This window comes from Lissotriton helveticus, chromosome 2_1 (assembly GCF_964261635.1).
Source record: "Lissotriton helveticus chromosome 2_1, aLisHel1.1, whole genome shotgun sequence".
Taxonomy (NCBI): domain Eukaryota; kingdom Metazoa; phylum Chordata; class Amphibia; order Caudata; family Salamandridae; genus Lissotriton; species Lissotriton helveticus.
The window spans coordinates 122,474,760-122,490,815 of record NC_136059.1 but is presented as its reverse complement, the minus strand read 5'-3'; positions in this window follow the sequence as shown (position 1 = coordinate 122,490,815).

Sequence of the window (16,056 nt, the reverse complement as noted above, 5' to 3'; positions counted from 1 at the left end):
GGGGTAGTGAGTGGTGCATGGACCAAGACTTTATGTGGGGTTTCTTGAATTGAAACATAATTTAGGGCATGGATGGCATGGATGCATTGGATTGTGGTGATTTGTGTGTGTTTTTTCGATTTTTTGGGGTGTTGTTGGGGCCTGGCCATGTGGGTGGGAGCCATTTTGAGGCCTGGTCCAGGCAGGGCCTGGCCATGTGGCTGGGGGTGAAGGGGGCATTTTGAAGCCAGGCAGTGTGCTTTGTGTCTTTGGCCTGCACCCAGTCTGCCTTGCTTTCATCCATTATGCCCAGGGGTACTCAGTGGTGCATGGACCAAGGCTTTCTGTGTGTTCTCTTGATTTTAAACATAATTTACGGTATGGATGGCATTGGATTGTGTTGATTTTTGTGTGTTTTTCGATTTTGTGGGGTGTTGTAGGGGCCTGGCCATGTGGGCGGGGGCCATTTTGAGGCCTGGTCCAGGCAGGGCCTAGCCATGTGGCTGAGGGTCAAGGGGCCATTTTGAAGCCAGGCAGTGTGCTTTGTGCCCTAGGCCTGCACCCAGTCTGCCTTGCTTTCATCCATTATGCCCAGGGGTACTCAGTGGTGCATGGACCAAGGCTTTCTGTGTGTTCTCGTGATTTTAAACATCATTTAGGGCATGGATGACATTGGATTGTGGTGATTTGTGTGTGTTTTTCGATTTTTTGGGGTGTTGTTGGGGCCTGGCCGTGTGGGTGGGAGCCATTTTGAGGCCTGGTCCAGGCAGGGCCTGACCATGTGGCTGGGGGCCAAGGGGCCATTTTGAAGCCAGGCAGTGCGCTTCTATTAATGTAAACATCCATTTTTGATTAGAAATAATTTCAATTTTCATTTTTGGTCTTTCCGTTTTTGGGTGTGTTGTAATAATAATAAATGCCTAGTTGCAAATATTAATTGAAGCACAACATTTATTTAACTGATGTTCCTCTGGCTTCCTTTGCTTTTAGGTGCACAAAGAGAACCACGAATCATCCTCATCGTTCATCATCAGTGCCAGGAAGAAGTCCTGCTGCGGTGTGTGCACAACGTCACGTGACATCACGTGTGGCCACAGACAACTCTGCAACTCGTGCAACTGTGGCCTGCTGTTCTGACATCTGAAGAAGATGGCCGTAGCTCCTCTACCAAGAAAGTTGCCAGTGCCACTGCCAGTAAGAAGGAGCAGAAGAAGCAAGTGGCACCACTTACCAAGGAGACTGGTGTGCCCACAGACACTTTTTTTGGGGGAAAAAAAACTACGCCTGCAGCAGCGGCGTCTGCCGGGGACCAAGCTGGGAGCAGCACCTCAGCTTCATTGGTCTCAGTGCCACCACGCCAAGCTAGGCCCAAGGCCATGAGTGCCACAGAGGCAGCCACTTTAATTGCTCAATCACCATCGACCAGTGATGTTGGCGTTGACTCATCGCAAGAAAGTCGCATCCAATCAACTGAGGGTGTAACTCATCTGACGAGTGTTCAACCACAGCCGCAACGACAACCACAGGTGCAACATGGAGAGGCGCAAGAAGAGTCACAAGAAGAGGAGCAAGGAGAGGCGCAAGGAGTGGCGCAAGGAGTGGCGCATGGAGAGGCGCATGGAGAGGCGCATGGAGAGGCGCATGGAGAGGCACAACTGCCCACAATGCCTGTTCCTCCAGAAGTAGGGGCACATCAGGAAATCGATATTGAAGCGGAGGTATCATCCGAGGAAGCCACTCTTCCTGATCAACCATTGTCTTCCAGATCCAAAGCAAGAAAAAGGTCAAGGAGGGCTAGTACAAGTTCTTCTTCAAGGCCCCTTCGTTCTGATGATCTAGATGTTGATTGGAACCCACAAATGCAGTCTAAGAGGGAGGCACGCCATGAGTCGACAAAGGTAGCTAAGCCTAAAAGGAAGGTTCCCGCAAGGCTTTTACTTATGGGTGATGACGACGAACAAGAAGTAGAAGTGGTGTATTCTGCTCCTGATGAATGAATGAATGAATGATTACGTATTTGTATCGCGCATGGCTACCCGAAGGCATCCCAGCGCTTTAGACAACGTTCATTCACCAAGGTTTAGACGAACAGCAGGGTCTTCAACATCTTCCTGAAACTAGTATGGTTGCTTTCCATTCTGAGGTGAAGTGGAAGATTGTTCCAGAGTCTAGAGGCCTGTAGGGAGAAGCGTCGGCCACCCATACGCACTCTCCTTATTTTAGGAATTGTTAAGAAGTTTTTGTTTGAGGATCTTAATTCCCGCCCAGGAAGGTATGGGCAGAATATTGATTGCATCAATGCGGGTGCTGTTTTATAGATTACTTTATGGACCGTTACCAGAGCTTTAAATTCGATCCTCTGTTGCACTGGAAGCCAGTGCAGTTGGCAGAGTGCAGGTTTGGCAGATGTTCTCCGTGGGACTTTCAACAGCATGAACCGTCTGACGATGACAACCCAGTCATCACAGTCGTCACTCCAGCCTCAGCGGGCAGGCAGCAAACAGACCTTTTTACCCTATGCCGAATTGCTGCTGAGTGGGATGTGGGCGGTGTGGCACTGGTACCACCACCAACACAGGTAACTACTACACCAACATGACCTACAGCTGCCATATTTTCTGTTCAGAATGGCCGGCAGGGACTTCCATCCAGCTCGACCTCCATTTCCTCAAGTAGTGGTGCTGTAACTGTAAGTGCACAACAGAGTCAAATTCGGCCATGCCCATCCTCCACTTCATCTGCATTGAAAGTAGCACCTCCACCACCACCACCAGAAAGCTCAACTCCCATTTTGGGACTTCTTCAGTATTAGCACAAAGGCGGAAAACCTAGTTATTTGTTCGATTTGTAAAACTGTAGTTAGTCTGGGTAAGCTTGGTACCAACTATGGTACCGGAGGCCAGAGAGGTCATCTCCAAAAACACCACATATCCAGTGGGAGGCGCACCTAAGTAAGATCTGGGCAGCCAAAAGTACAACAAATCCAAATGTATCCATTGATATTGCATCTGATGATGACGAGGGGCTGATCGGGCAGGGGGGAGGTGAAGAAGCGACAGACATTTTTTCTGGTACACACAGTACCCCTGGCAGCGGCACTGCAGTGGTAGCCCCCACACCCTCTACTCCAGCAACATCTATGAGGCACACTAAGAGTCTGGGAGAGACACCAATGCGAAAAAGTACATCAATGGGCCCAACTGGGTTGAAGAGGTCTGGATCCTCCTCATCACATATGAAAACGTTCCAGACCACCATTAAAATCATGTTTTGGTCAGAGGCGCCATTTGAACGCAACCACCCAACGGCACGTCTTTATAATGCAATGCTGGCTAAAATGTTAGCGCTGGACATTTTCCCTTTTTCTTTCGTGGAAGGGGTGGGGTTTTCGAGAATTAGTGGCAACAGTCTGCCCTAAATGGACGGTTCCTAGTCGGTCCCATTTTGCCCAAGTTGCGGTTCTTGCACTACATCAAGATGTGCTGGAGGTGATTGGGGCAGCTTTGCAGAAGAGTCCTGTTCACACTATTCACCTGGCAACAGACATGTGGACCAGTTGACAAGCCCTTGATTACATGTGCATCACTGCACACTGGGTCTCTTTTGCAGGGGTTAGAGAGAAGCTACCTGCAGGTGTTGACTGTGACACAATTGTTCAAGCTACTCGGAAACATGCAACAGTAGCCATGTTTGCCAGGGGGAAATCTCATGCTGCAGTACACATTTTGGAGGAGTTTAACAGTAAGGTTTTTGAATGGCTGCATCCAAGAAAGCGCATGATTGGTTATGTTTCCACGGATAATGGCAGTAATATAGATAGGGCCATGAATGATGGTGGCTATTTCAGAGTGCCGTGTTTGGCGCACAGTATTAAAATTGTTGTTCAAGATTTCTTGAAAAAAGAAAACCCAGTCAGCAAGTTACTGACCACCTGCCAAAGAATCTGCACACATTTCAACCATTCTTTTAAGGCACGGAAGCAGATGAGGATCATTCAACGTGACCGTAGAGTGCCAGTCAAAGGACTCAGCCAGGAGGTGGCAACACGTTGAAACTCAACCTTCTACATTCTTGAGCATCTGTTTAAGCAGTGCTTGGTAATCAATGAGTATGTCTTTGCACTGGGTTCTTCTATGAAAGACATGAGGCTAGAGGTGGAGGAATGGGACCTAGTTAAAAGCCTGACAGACATGCTTCGTCTTTTTGAGGTCTTCACGCGTGAAGTCAGCAGGGAGGACTGTACTTTGGGCAAAGCTATCCCATTGTTGCGCATACTAGAGCACCAACTGAAGGAGGTGTCTTCAACTTTCAAAGATGATACTGACAAGCAAGACGCATATCAGTTGACGGAGAGCTTATTAACCCGCCTACTTGACAATGCAAGGCTTAAAGCAATACATTCAGAACAACATTACATTTGTGCCACTATTCTGGATCCACGGTACAAACAGGCAGTGGCCAGCAATAGATTAATTCCTTTTAAAGAAGCAGATGTTTCAAAGTACAAACATTGGCTAGCTCTGTCAGCCACTCGGTTCGAAAAAGAGCGGCAGGAAATTGAACAAAACGCCACAAGTACTACTGAATCAGCAGGCCATCCAGCATCAAGGACCACTTCTGTGACCGAAGGCAGTCACTTTCCCTCAGAGCCATTACCGACAGCAGCAACCGTATCATCATCATCCTCCTCTCCTGCACCAGGCCCAGCCATAATATTGTCGGAAATGGATTGGATAACTCATCAAGGGTTTGCTCGTTCCAGTGCTGATGCAAAGGCCACAGATGGTACGCAAAGTGGAGCACCCCTGGAATCCCTGGACGGCCTTGAGTGGATGGTGCAGGCCTATCTGGATGACCCAACAAAGGTCTACATTGATTACAACCCATTGATGTATTGGTTTGGGAAAAGGGGTCAATGGCCACTGATCACCAAGCTGGCTCTAAAATATTTGTCTTGCCCACTCGCAAGCATGTCTTCTGAATGTGTTTTCAGTGCTGCTGGTGCCATTGTAACTTCAAAAAGGACCCGCCTCTCACCCAAAAATGTAGAGAGGTTAACAATGATCAAGATGAATCAGCACTTCATACCACCAGATTACAAAATACGTGAATCCACGCAGGAAGAAGAGGAGGACACCGACTTAGGTGGCAGAAGTTCTTCTCTGTTAGCGGACCTACTCCCATTGCAAGTCACAGAGTTGAGGACAAGCTCTATTTCCCTGACACCTAGGTCTGAAATACTGACTTCCTTTTTTTCCGTCCTTGTTCACATTTTATGCCTGTGTGTCTTTCTTTGTTTTGCAACTTTTACCACAAGAAAACTCTAATCACAACAAATCCATAACCAGCAATGTCTTTGTCTTATTTCCTTATTGAAGGTGCTGCTGTCTGCATTCCTGAAGTTCACAATTTCACAACCCAGTCAAGCTCCTCTATCCTCCTCCTCCAGACTCCCCCTATCCATTTCCCTCAAGGCAGATGGCTGGATTACACAGAATCAAGAAACTGTTGCTTCGTAGACGAGTCCCCTCAAAAGAAATGGGACTGGAATTACTGACTATATGCTGATTGCTGATGCTGACTGTTACTTCGGAAATTGGCACGAGAGGCTGCCCTGTGGGGCTTAACTTTAAGAAGAAGATGCGGATAACAAGTGGAACAGGTAATGAATAATAATGATGAGATGGCATGCACTGCAGTGGACAACACTGGCTGTCTGGCTCTGTTGAAAGCAATTTGCAATTGCTGTTTGTTTGTTGTGCATGAAATAAATGAATCATATGTGTTCTGTTAATATTTAATCTTTTACTTTTACACACTAAATCTAACTCAAGTCTACTCTGTTTTTACCTTGTTTAATTCAATTTGTACTTGTACTGTAGGGGCCACTACGTTGCATTCTTTATATGGAAAATGTCCTTGGACTCACTGTGTGTAGACTGTGACTGCATGAACAACATTGAGTCTGGCAATATACCATGATGATGATGAGTCTTGATGATCAAAGTTACATAATATCTTTATTCTTTACAGTCACTCACTGGGATGGATGCTGGATCATCATTGTTGGTTTACGGAAGAACTATGGCCATTTCGTGAGTGGTAAACAGGTAAACAAGTCAACAACAACCACAGCAGAACTACATGTCTGTCTAGTCGTGGTATCGAGTGGTCGAGCCAGTGTAGTGTTGTTATGCCAGAGTCCAGACATCAGTTCATGTAAAATTGCGGGTGTGTGGCTTGCTGTATACAATTAGATATGATTTGTCTGTCAGTGTAAAAGAGGTATGCTACATCAGGTTGGTTCACTCAGTGGTGCCTGCCTTGACTGTCTGCATGGCCCTGGCCTGCTGTGTGCTAATTATATTACTATCCTTGAAAAGGAGACTGAGAGTACCCACTTTAGAAATGATGCTTGTTGCATGTAATACTGTTGCCTCTGAAACTGAAAGTGTTAGTTTTGCACTACACACAGTACCTTATATTTTTTCACTGTGGTGTTTTAATATCACTTCCTGTTTTTCCCTCAATAATTACAGGCCGGCTTTTACCATGTTGCGATGCCCAACGCGAGGTTTAATAGACGGCAAGGTAACTAATACACAGGTTGCTTTGTAGTGTTAGGAGTAGAAAATACGAACAATTTAAGTTGGAAGGGGAGTCTATACCCTGAGGAAGAAAACCTACTTCACGTAACTGCGAGCGACAGGTAAGATCCTGTCTCTTGTATGGAGTCATTAGCGAACTAAGGAAAAGGATTAGAGGTTGGTTGGTCTCATGCCTCCATTGTTTTAAATCCTAATTAGCGTTGTCATTGATTTGTTATCCACAGTAATCTGGCGTTCGCAGGATATATAAGGTATCATTGCCTTTTCTCTCTATGATTTGCACGTATCAAGAATTTCACGGGAGGTTGATTATTGTAATTGCACACTGATCAGTTGATATGTGCAATCACTTACTCACTAAGTGGATTATAAGGTTCATGATTGTAATTAATGTAACCATGAGGGTATAAAACTCAATGTATATAAAAATATTATAAACATAGACACATAGGCCCTCATTAGGATATCGGTTTTTCCGCATCTTCCGGGCCGGCGGAAGAGTCCGCCGGCCCAGAGGATGCGGAAAAACCGCTGCGGAGCCTTCACAGACCCCCCGCCAGATTAGGATGGATGGGGGGTCAGGAAGACCGTCCGCAGCTTTTCCGCCGCCGTTGCTTTCCGACCGCGGCGGAAAAGCTCTAACATGTCTGGCGGTGTCTATCAGACACCGCCAGGCATATTAGGATGTCAGCATTTCTATGCCTTTCCACGGCGGCATGTCCGCCGTGAAAAGGCATACGGACTTTTGTTTGGGGGCCCGTTGCGTGCCCCCAGGGGTGAAGGAGGGGTGGGGGGTGCACATGGGGGGTACCTATGGTACCTCCCTGCATTTGCGTGCACGAAGCGGCAGGCACCTCGAGGTGCCTGCCGCTTTGTGCATGCAAATGCACTGCATTCATTTTTAACCTTGCGGCGGGTGCTGCTTCAAGCAGCACCCGCCGCAATGTTAAAAATACAGGATGTGACCGCCAGGGTGGCGGTCACATCCTAATTGCACAGGAGGGACCGCCGCTGCCCCTGCGGACGGTCCCTCCTACTCTGGGGTGGCGGACGGACGCAGGTCCGTCCGCCATCCTAATAGACCCAATAATATGCAATACAATATTGTGATACTGCACTGGTTTGAGTTATCCCCTTACGCACTTAGAGGGGGATTAGTCGGTTTTTGGTGACTGATGAAATTATAAAAACAAATACAATACAATACGAAACGCATTGGCATAAGGGAGTGGAAGATTGTGATCAAGTGAAAGAAATAAAGAAACATGACAAGCATAATAATTTGGAGATCGATCAGTTTATTGTTGTATTATCAATTTATATATTACTTGGCTTGTGCTTCAGAAAATCATTAAAATTTGTATTCAATCTTTGATTAATTTGGAGGGATTGGGTGTACACTCTCCTTTTCTGGAGGCACAGCGGGACATAGGAAATGTCATGATACTGTTGGCTCAGTAAATATTTGTGTGTAAACTTTACATGAGCGCCCTGAATCTCTTTAGACACCCATTGTTCATTATTTATGACAGGGGGTGCTTAAACGAGGAGTTAGAGGTAGCTGGTCAATCAATCACACGTTTGTTAAGCACTACTATTTACCCATGAGGATCTCAAAGCACTGGGGAGGGCGGTTTTGCAGGTTCCAGTCCATCAAGGAGGGGGTCTGTCGAAGGGCCAGGTTTTGAGGTTTCTTTTGGAGACGGGAGAGATGTTGTCTGTCTGAGGAGGAGAGGGAGGGCGTTTGAAGCTCTGGCCGTGAGGAAGGAGAAGAAGCAGCTGCCTTATTTGGTCTTTCTGGTGAGGGGGACCATGGTGTAGGCAAGCTGGGCTGATTATAGGGTTCTTTGGAGTGCTATTCAGGTTTGCTGGTCCGGAATCTTGGAGGGCCTTGTGAGCGTGGGTGAGTATCTTGAAGGTAACTATAGCTTCGATTGGGAGCTAGTGGAGTCTGCGCTGATGCTGGGAGATGTGGCAGTGTCTTGGCAGGTTGAGGACCAGTCTTGCAGCAGCGTTCTGATGTTCTGTAGCTTGTGTGTGAGGTTTTTGTTTATTCCGGTGTAGAGTGCATTGCCGTAGTCGAGTCTGCTGGTGACCAGGGCAAGAGTGACAGTCTTTCTGTGTTTGAGGGGCATCCATTTGAAGGTCTTGCGTAGGAGGCGAAGGGTGTGGAAGCAGGAGGATGAGATTGCATTGATCTGGCGGTCCATTTTGAGTTCGGAGTCCAGGATGATTCCCAGTTTGCGTCCGTGGTCCGTGTGGGTGGGTGGATTTCTGAGGGCGGGGGCCACCAGGTGTCGTTCCATCGTTGGGGTGTGGGCCCATGATGAGTACTTCTATTTTGTTGGTGTTTAGTGGAAGGCAGTTGTTTTTCATCGATTTGGCGACTACTTCCATGCCTTCTCAAAAATTGTGTCTGCACGTGTTCGGTGCATTGGATAGGGAGAAGATGGGTTGGGTGTCGTCTATGTATGTCACAATGTTGAGTCCGTAGGTTCTGACGATGGGGGTGAGCGGAGCCATGCAGACATTGTAGAGTGTAGTGCAGGTGGTTGGTGTAGGGTCTGAGAGGAAAAGGGGAGTCTGACCCACTGCATCCTGCCGGAGAGAAAGGGGCGGATCCAGTCTAGGTCCTTGACTTGAATTCCTGCATTGTGGAGTCTGTGTATTAGGGTGTGGTGGGAGAATGTGTCGAGCGCCGCTGAGCCGTCGAGGAGGATGAGGGCTGCTGTTTCTCCTTTGTCCAGTAGGGTGCAGATGTCATCTGCTGTAGCGAGGAGGGTGTTTTTTTCTGAAGCCGGATTGGAAGGAGTTGGGGATGTTGTGCTCTTCGATGAATGTGGCGAGTTGGCTGTTGATGGCTTTCTCTATAACTTTTGCATGGAAGGGGAGCAGGGAGATGGGTCTGTAGTTTTTGCGGTCAGTGGGGTCAACTGAGTATTTTCTTTGGAGGGGGTTGATCTTGGTGTGTTTCCAGTCATCAGGGAACGATGCAGTTGCCAAGGAGCGGTTGATGGTGTGGCGTAGCATGGGTGCGATGGTGTCGGTGGCTCTGTTGAAGATGTAGTGGGGCCCCAAAGTGGATTGAGTTCATCGTCTTCAGTGTGTCTTCCGTGGTGAGGGCTATCCAGTTGTTGATCGTTGGCTTTGTGTCGGGGTGGTTGGTGAGCGTTCAGTGTGTTGGTTGTCTTCATCGAAGTAGTCATGGATGCTTTTGATTTTGTGGTGGCAAAAGGTGCTGAGTTTGTCACAAAGGTCTTGTGAGGGTGGTATGTCGGTGGACTCGCTGGTAGGTTGGGCGAACTCCTTGATGATGTTAAAGAGTTCTTTGCTGTTGTGCATGGGTGGAGATTCTGTCTTCAATCACTTTTTCCTTGTTTTTCTGATGAGTTGTTGGTGGACTTTGGTGGCTGCTCTGAAGTTGTTGTGGGCTGCTGTGCATTTGGTGTTCCTTCAGTCCTTTTCGAGGTGGCGGCAGATGCGTCTGGACTCCCGAAGTTCGGTTGTAAACCATCTAGCTTTCTTGGCATGGGTGTTGTTATTTTTCTTGAGGGGGCGCTGTTGGTGATCCATCTGTGCAGGGTTCGGGCAGCGGCATTGGGGTCATTTTTCGAGATTGTAGGGGTGGAGTTGCTGAGTGATGAGGTTAGCTGGTCGTCGGTAATTCTGGCCCAATTTCTTTGTGGGAGCAGGTGCTGGTGTCTGGCGATGGTTGGTGTTCTGACGATGAAGTGGACACATTGATGGTCGGTCCATGAGAATTCAGTGGTGTGGCTGAAGGTGATGGAGTTTCCTGTTGTGAAGAGGGGGTCGAGGGTGTGTCCTGCTGAGTGCGTGGGATTGGTCACGATCTGGCGGAGTCCAATGTTGTGGAGATTGTCCAGGAGGGATGTGGTGCTGGGGTCCAGTTGGTTGTCGAGGTGGAAGTTGAGGTCTCCCAGCAGGCTGTAGTTGGTGGATGCGATGGCTTGAGGGGAACTGATGAGCCCTATTTGGGAGAGAAAGTACTTATACCTTGTAACATAGGAATAGTATTGAGCCATTACTAAATACAATCAGGGACAATTGAGGCAGGTTGGAGTCAATTGGTTATTGGGCAATCCGAAACAATGCTTTTATCCATTCCTCAGGGGAAGGTGTAAAGTGCTCACCAGAGGCATAATGAATACAGCTTAAATGCTCCTAGGGACAGCCTTAGCAATCTGAGATAGTAGGTAAAGCCCATTGATGTAAAAGGTGTCATGAAGGAGAGCTATGGATGGTGATGGAGTGATCTCTGATACTGATTGTTGCCAGTTTAGACTGTGAGCCCTCCAGTATGTCTCTAAGCTAGCACAGTCCTATAAGAAGTCTGAAGTAGATTGCAGGGTCACTGGCCACACTGCTTCCAGTCGAAATAGGTAAACCAGCAGTTTAAAAGGCAACCAGTACCAATTGTGTAAGATTTTTGAAAAAGAGTACTTCAACCTAGTTATGCTCTGAAAATAAAATGGACCAGTCATTAGGAGCGATCTCTTATTTTAATGGAGCTTAAAACTTAAATCTGGAGCTAGGCTGCATTTAATTGGAGCAGAGATAAAAAATAAATACACTACGTAGGCCCACAACATTCCCACAGTAGTTTCCCCATAGAACAAGGTTTTGCATCATACGGGAATCAGATACAGCCAATCCACTTTTACCCAAAGTTTTCTTTATGCTATGCCTGAATTGTCTATACTGTTAGATCTCAGGCCCATATAGGTCATATTCCTCAGCAATGATTTAAGAACTCCATCCTGATAAATTGATCCACAGTGAGTAAACCTCAAGCAGACTGCTTTGCCCCCAACCAAAATCCAAACATAATTCTAGCATTATGTTATTCAGGCACTCTGCAAATTGATTAATCTTGAGCAGCCTTCAGGATGTATGCCATGTGGGGAACATAGCCTTATTTATTAGGTTGCAAAAAGAGTACAGGATAGATTTGTGTGCATATACCAGGATAATGTGCAATGGGCAATGTAGCAGTGTCTTTGCAATGACTACCTAATGGTAATGGCACTTTTGCCAGGGTCATCCCAAACTTTTTGTCTTCCTCCTCCCAGTTTTGCTGAATTCTTTTTTGTTGGCTTTCGGACTCTGGGCAGTTTACCACTACTAACCAGTACTGAAGTACATATGCTTTCTGCTTAATACAAGTCAACATTGGCTTATCCTCAATTGGCATACTTAATTTACTCATAAGTACACCTCATGTGCCAATGGCCCTTAAAGTAAATGCTACTTGGGGGCATGCAACACTGATTGTACCACCCACTTCAGCAGCCATTTAAACAGGAAACATTGTTTACATCGATGTCTTTTTCACAAAATGCCATTACAACAAAGGCATTTTCACGATAGCATAATTATAAATCTTGCTATTGGAATGGAAGTAATTATTACTACTAAGCTGTTGATGAATGACGATCCCGTTCGGAATGGCCCTAAATCTGAATCCAATTCGGAACCCTTGTTTCCAACCGAATCATACACAGTTCCAAACTAGTGATTATGATGCCCAGAAAGCATTCAGACTGTCCGAATCATTTCCGAAAGGCATTCGTACAGATCGAGCCATTCGGCGCCGATTCGTACAGCTCTATGGACACGATTTCCAAGCGAGCAATTACGATGACAGGTTAGGACTGCCGTTCTGAATCGGGATACCTCAGGGAACACTGGGTGGTAGGAAATTTGTGTCAGCCCGGTGATCCCACAACTTTCCTACACACAAACATGAGAAAAATTTGATTTTTTGCAGCTAAATTTGAGGTTTGCCGGGGATTCTGGATAGGAAAACATTGGGGGATCCATAAAAGCCATACCTCCCTGGACTTCTCTGTGTGTCTAGTTTTCAGAAGTGTGTGGGTGTGCTAGGTTTCTCTAGATGGCCACCAAGCCCGGGGCCAAAAATCCTAGGTGACCCCCATTGCAAAACCAGGTCGTTTTGTGATAGATAGGTGGTCACCTGTGTTTTTCGTCCCGGGCTTGCAGAGATCTAGGGGAACCTAAAAGTAAGCATGAGATGATATTCCACTATCGTTTTGTGACCCTTTAGTGTTCAAAATCCCAAGGTAGGTTACTCCCTTAAATGTTCCCCACATGTTCATAGGTAATAGGTGTCAGCAAGGGTGCCTCACATTTTCCACAACTTAATCTGAAGCCCAAGAAACCATAAGGAAGAGGAATGGACCAGTGACATAACAGTGGGCAGGGATTTTTTGAGTTAACTAGCTTAAAAGTATGTCCTTTGCATAAAGAAAAACAACTAGCTACTGACAGATGCTCTACAACCAAAAACAGATGTGGTGACAAGACGCTTCTCTACCATATCCCCAATTCATGCTGATGGCCCTGGATTAGAAGCCTCCTAGCTGAAGGAGGCCACCTGTGAATCATATGAAGCTTGCACCGAGGTCGATCATTATCAATGTCTGAAAAAATGTCCCCATTCATGTTGGTTGAAGGCCTTCTGCTCTGCTAAGTCACTGGCTAGTGCCTGGGAGGACATTGTCTGAAGTTGATTTCCAGATGGCCTCTCAGCAAAAAATAAAACTGATGTCTTATGAATCATGAAGGATGACTTGTTGCAGTCTCGTCATCAGAATCTTGGTCACAATTTTCAGGGAGATTGGGCAGTAGCTAGCACAGTGTAATGGGCCCTTCCTTTTTTTGGGAGCAGCAGAATAATACCTCTATTCATGATAGATCCTATAAACCCTATAGATTCTGCCTCATAATGCATTATATCCCAGAGAAACAATTGCAGAGTCATATATTACATAGACTTAACTTCAGAAGTGCTCCTTGCTGGTGACTTCACGAGGGTAGGTTGAATATGGCCTCTTCAATTTCCTCCCTGGTTATATCCACCCCCTGTAGGACTCTACTCTTATCTCATCACAAGGGTTAAATCAAACAGCACAGAAGACATCTTCTCCTGCTATTTAGCCTGGCTTTTAGGCCACAGACAATTTTTCATAGAAAGAAGCGGACACCTCTACTATATCACGAAAATGGGAAAACAGGGTCCCAGTTGCATCCTGGAAAACCACTATTGAGCACTTGTATTGTTTCTTTCATAATGGTGCCATTAGCAATCTGCCAGCCATTTCCCCATGCCCACAGCATATTTCCTTTAGTTTTACAAGTATCTGTTCAGGGCTTCCAGCTCTCATCTATAGTTGTCCATGGGGATGGTTTGGTATCACATTGACACTGAACAGCTGTTTCAAGGATTACTGCTCTTCTTTCAAACTCTGTTTTACCAGTCTTGTATCCCTCATCATCATTCCTCATCAGTTAGCCTTGTACACCGCCCCAAGTGCCTGAATTGACCCTACAGAGTGTTTGTTGTTTGTGATATATGTAGAAAAATATGACCTAATCATATGCTTGTCAAAGGTATACCTTTACACTGTAGCCCACATGTGCCAATATGCTGGGGGTAACTGTGCAGCTCAAGTCAAGGCTCATCAACATAGGGACGTCATTGGTAACACTACCCTCTGTAATATGACAGTAAGTTACCTTGGACAGGAGATAATTTTGGAGAATGGAATTTTCTATTTTGGGCTGGCATCATTAGGGCACATTTTTAAGTATAATCCCTGTCAGTGGGGTGAAGGACGCAGCTACTGATCTGATACTGGGTCCACCAACATGGTCCTGTAGTTTCTAGTACAAACATCAGGATAACCTATTTTATCCTGGAGATGGTTGGGTGCCAAGTTCCATATTCCACCCACATGACCTGCTGTGTACTGAATTCTTCCATCAATCTTTAGGAAAGAAGATAACCTTGTGCATGTTTGGAGCATTCATTTTTTGAGACCTAGGATTATATTAAATATTTTAGGTTGTGTAACGGCATAGCAATGTTCTGAGTTGGCTCTACCACCAGTGAACAACCTAAGTTTGTAAAAAGGATAGGGGGATGTAGTTATTTGGTGTGTTTACCCAGGCAGTCTAGACTGCCTGATTGAAAAAAGAGATAGCATGCTACGTAACTTTGGACACGAAGCTAAACTCCAGTGAAACATGTAGGCACCAGGGGGTCAAATGCCAGTGAAGTCATGTCACATGCATTGTATGAGGAAAAGTGGCACTGAAAAGAGAAGCCTAGAGACCAGGGAAACGGGACAGGGCCAAGAAACAAAACTATACCACTTAGGATGGTGTCTATATGGGGCATCATTCAAATACATCCACAAATATGTTGAAAGTAGGGAGATACAGCCCAAAAGAAGGTACAATGGGCTCAGTGTAGCATTCAATACCTAGAAGTATAATAGGCACCATCTGGAAACAAGCCATATAACAATACTCCCTTTATCAAACAGTTATATATGAGGAGATCAGCATGTCGACACAGAGCCCTCTAAGAAGTCCTCTAAAAATTGTATGTTGAATCAGCAGTATGTACATCATGGAATAATATTAGAAATATGAATAGCGACAGGTAGAAAGTAGCTGGGGATCCCGCATTATGATAGGGTGGAGAAGATAATGTGAGCATATGAGAGGCAGGTGAGTGATAAGTTGAATAGAATTTGAAAACGGTACTCAGAGTACATCATCATGCCACTGTGTCACCCTTGAGTTGTCCCTGTCCCTGGCCAACATTTCCAAAATCTGGTGTAGTTCTGCCCTGTTGGTAGTCCTGTGAGAAAGGTCTGGTTGAGAAGGCTTGTGGTGTTTACTGGGGCAAAGCCATTATCAAACATTAGGTAGGTCTGTGGGTAGGCATTCATTTGGAGTGACAGTGGTATAAATATGTGGGACATTCAGGACAATAAAGAGGTTCTCTAGAACTCCAGACTCCACATACTCCATATTCCACCACTCATAGGCGATAACCAGTAGTGCTGGACCCACAGTCCTTTGTTCAAAATAAACTAAAAACCTTTTTCATTTGATATTAGGACTGGGTAAAACTTGCAGAGTGTTGCTCCACTGACTTCAGCGAAGTAGCAAAAAAACACCATGAGATTCCACGGAACTCTGTGAGCAGCCGGAAGTGCTCGTCTACCTGTGATAAGTGGCTCTGGAGGAGGAGGCGACTGAGGCATCTGCACCTGCGCCAGATTCCAGTTTCCCAAGTCAGCCGTCAGCACCTCCAGCCTCCCATCAACAATATCGCCATTGATGCCGGCATCCACCCATGCAACTACCACTGCTGCCCCTTCATGCTATAACTGCCAATTTCAATACTGTGTTCTGCACCAGCTGCCCCGGATGAGCCATTAGTTGGCACATCTAAAATAAAACCAGGAGAATCTCTGGACCCGCATACAGAACAGAGAAGGGGTGATTTGTTTGGGTAGTTGGGTGTGCCTGTGCAGGGTAGAGAGGGTGGTTTTTAAAACTTTCATTTATATTGTTGAAAATAAAGGGAAAAATATTCTTCTGATACTTTATGCCCGAAGCATTTTTTTTGTGT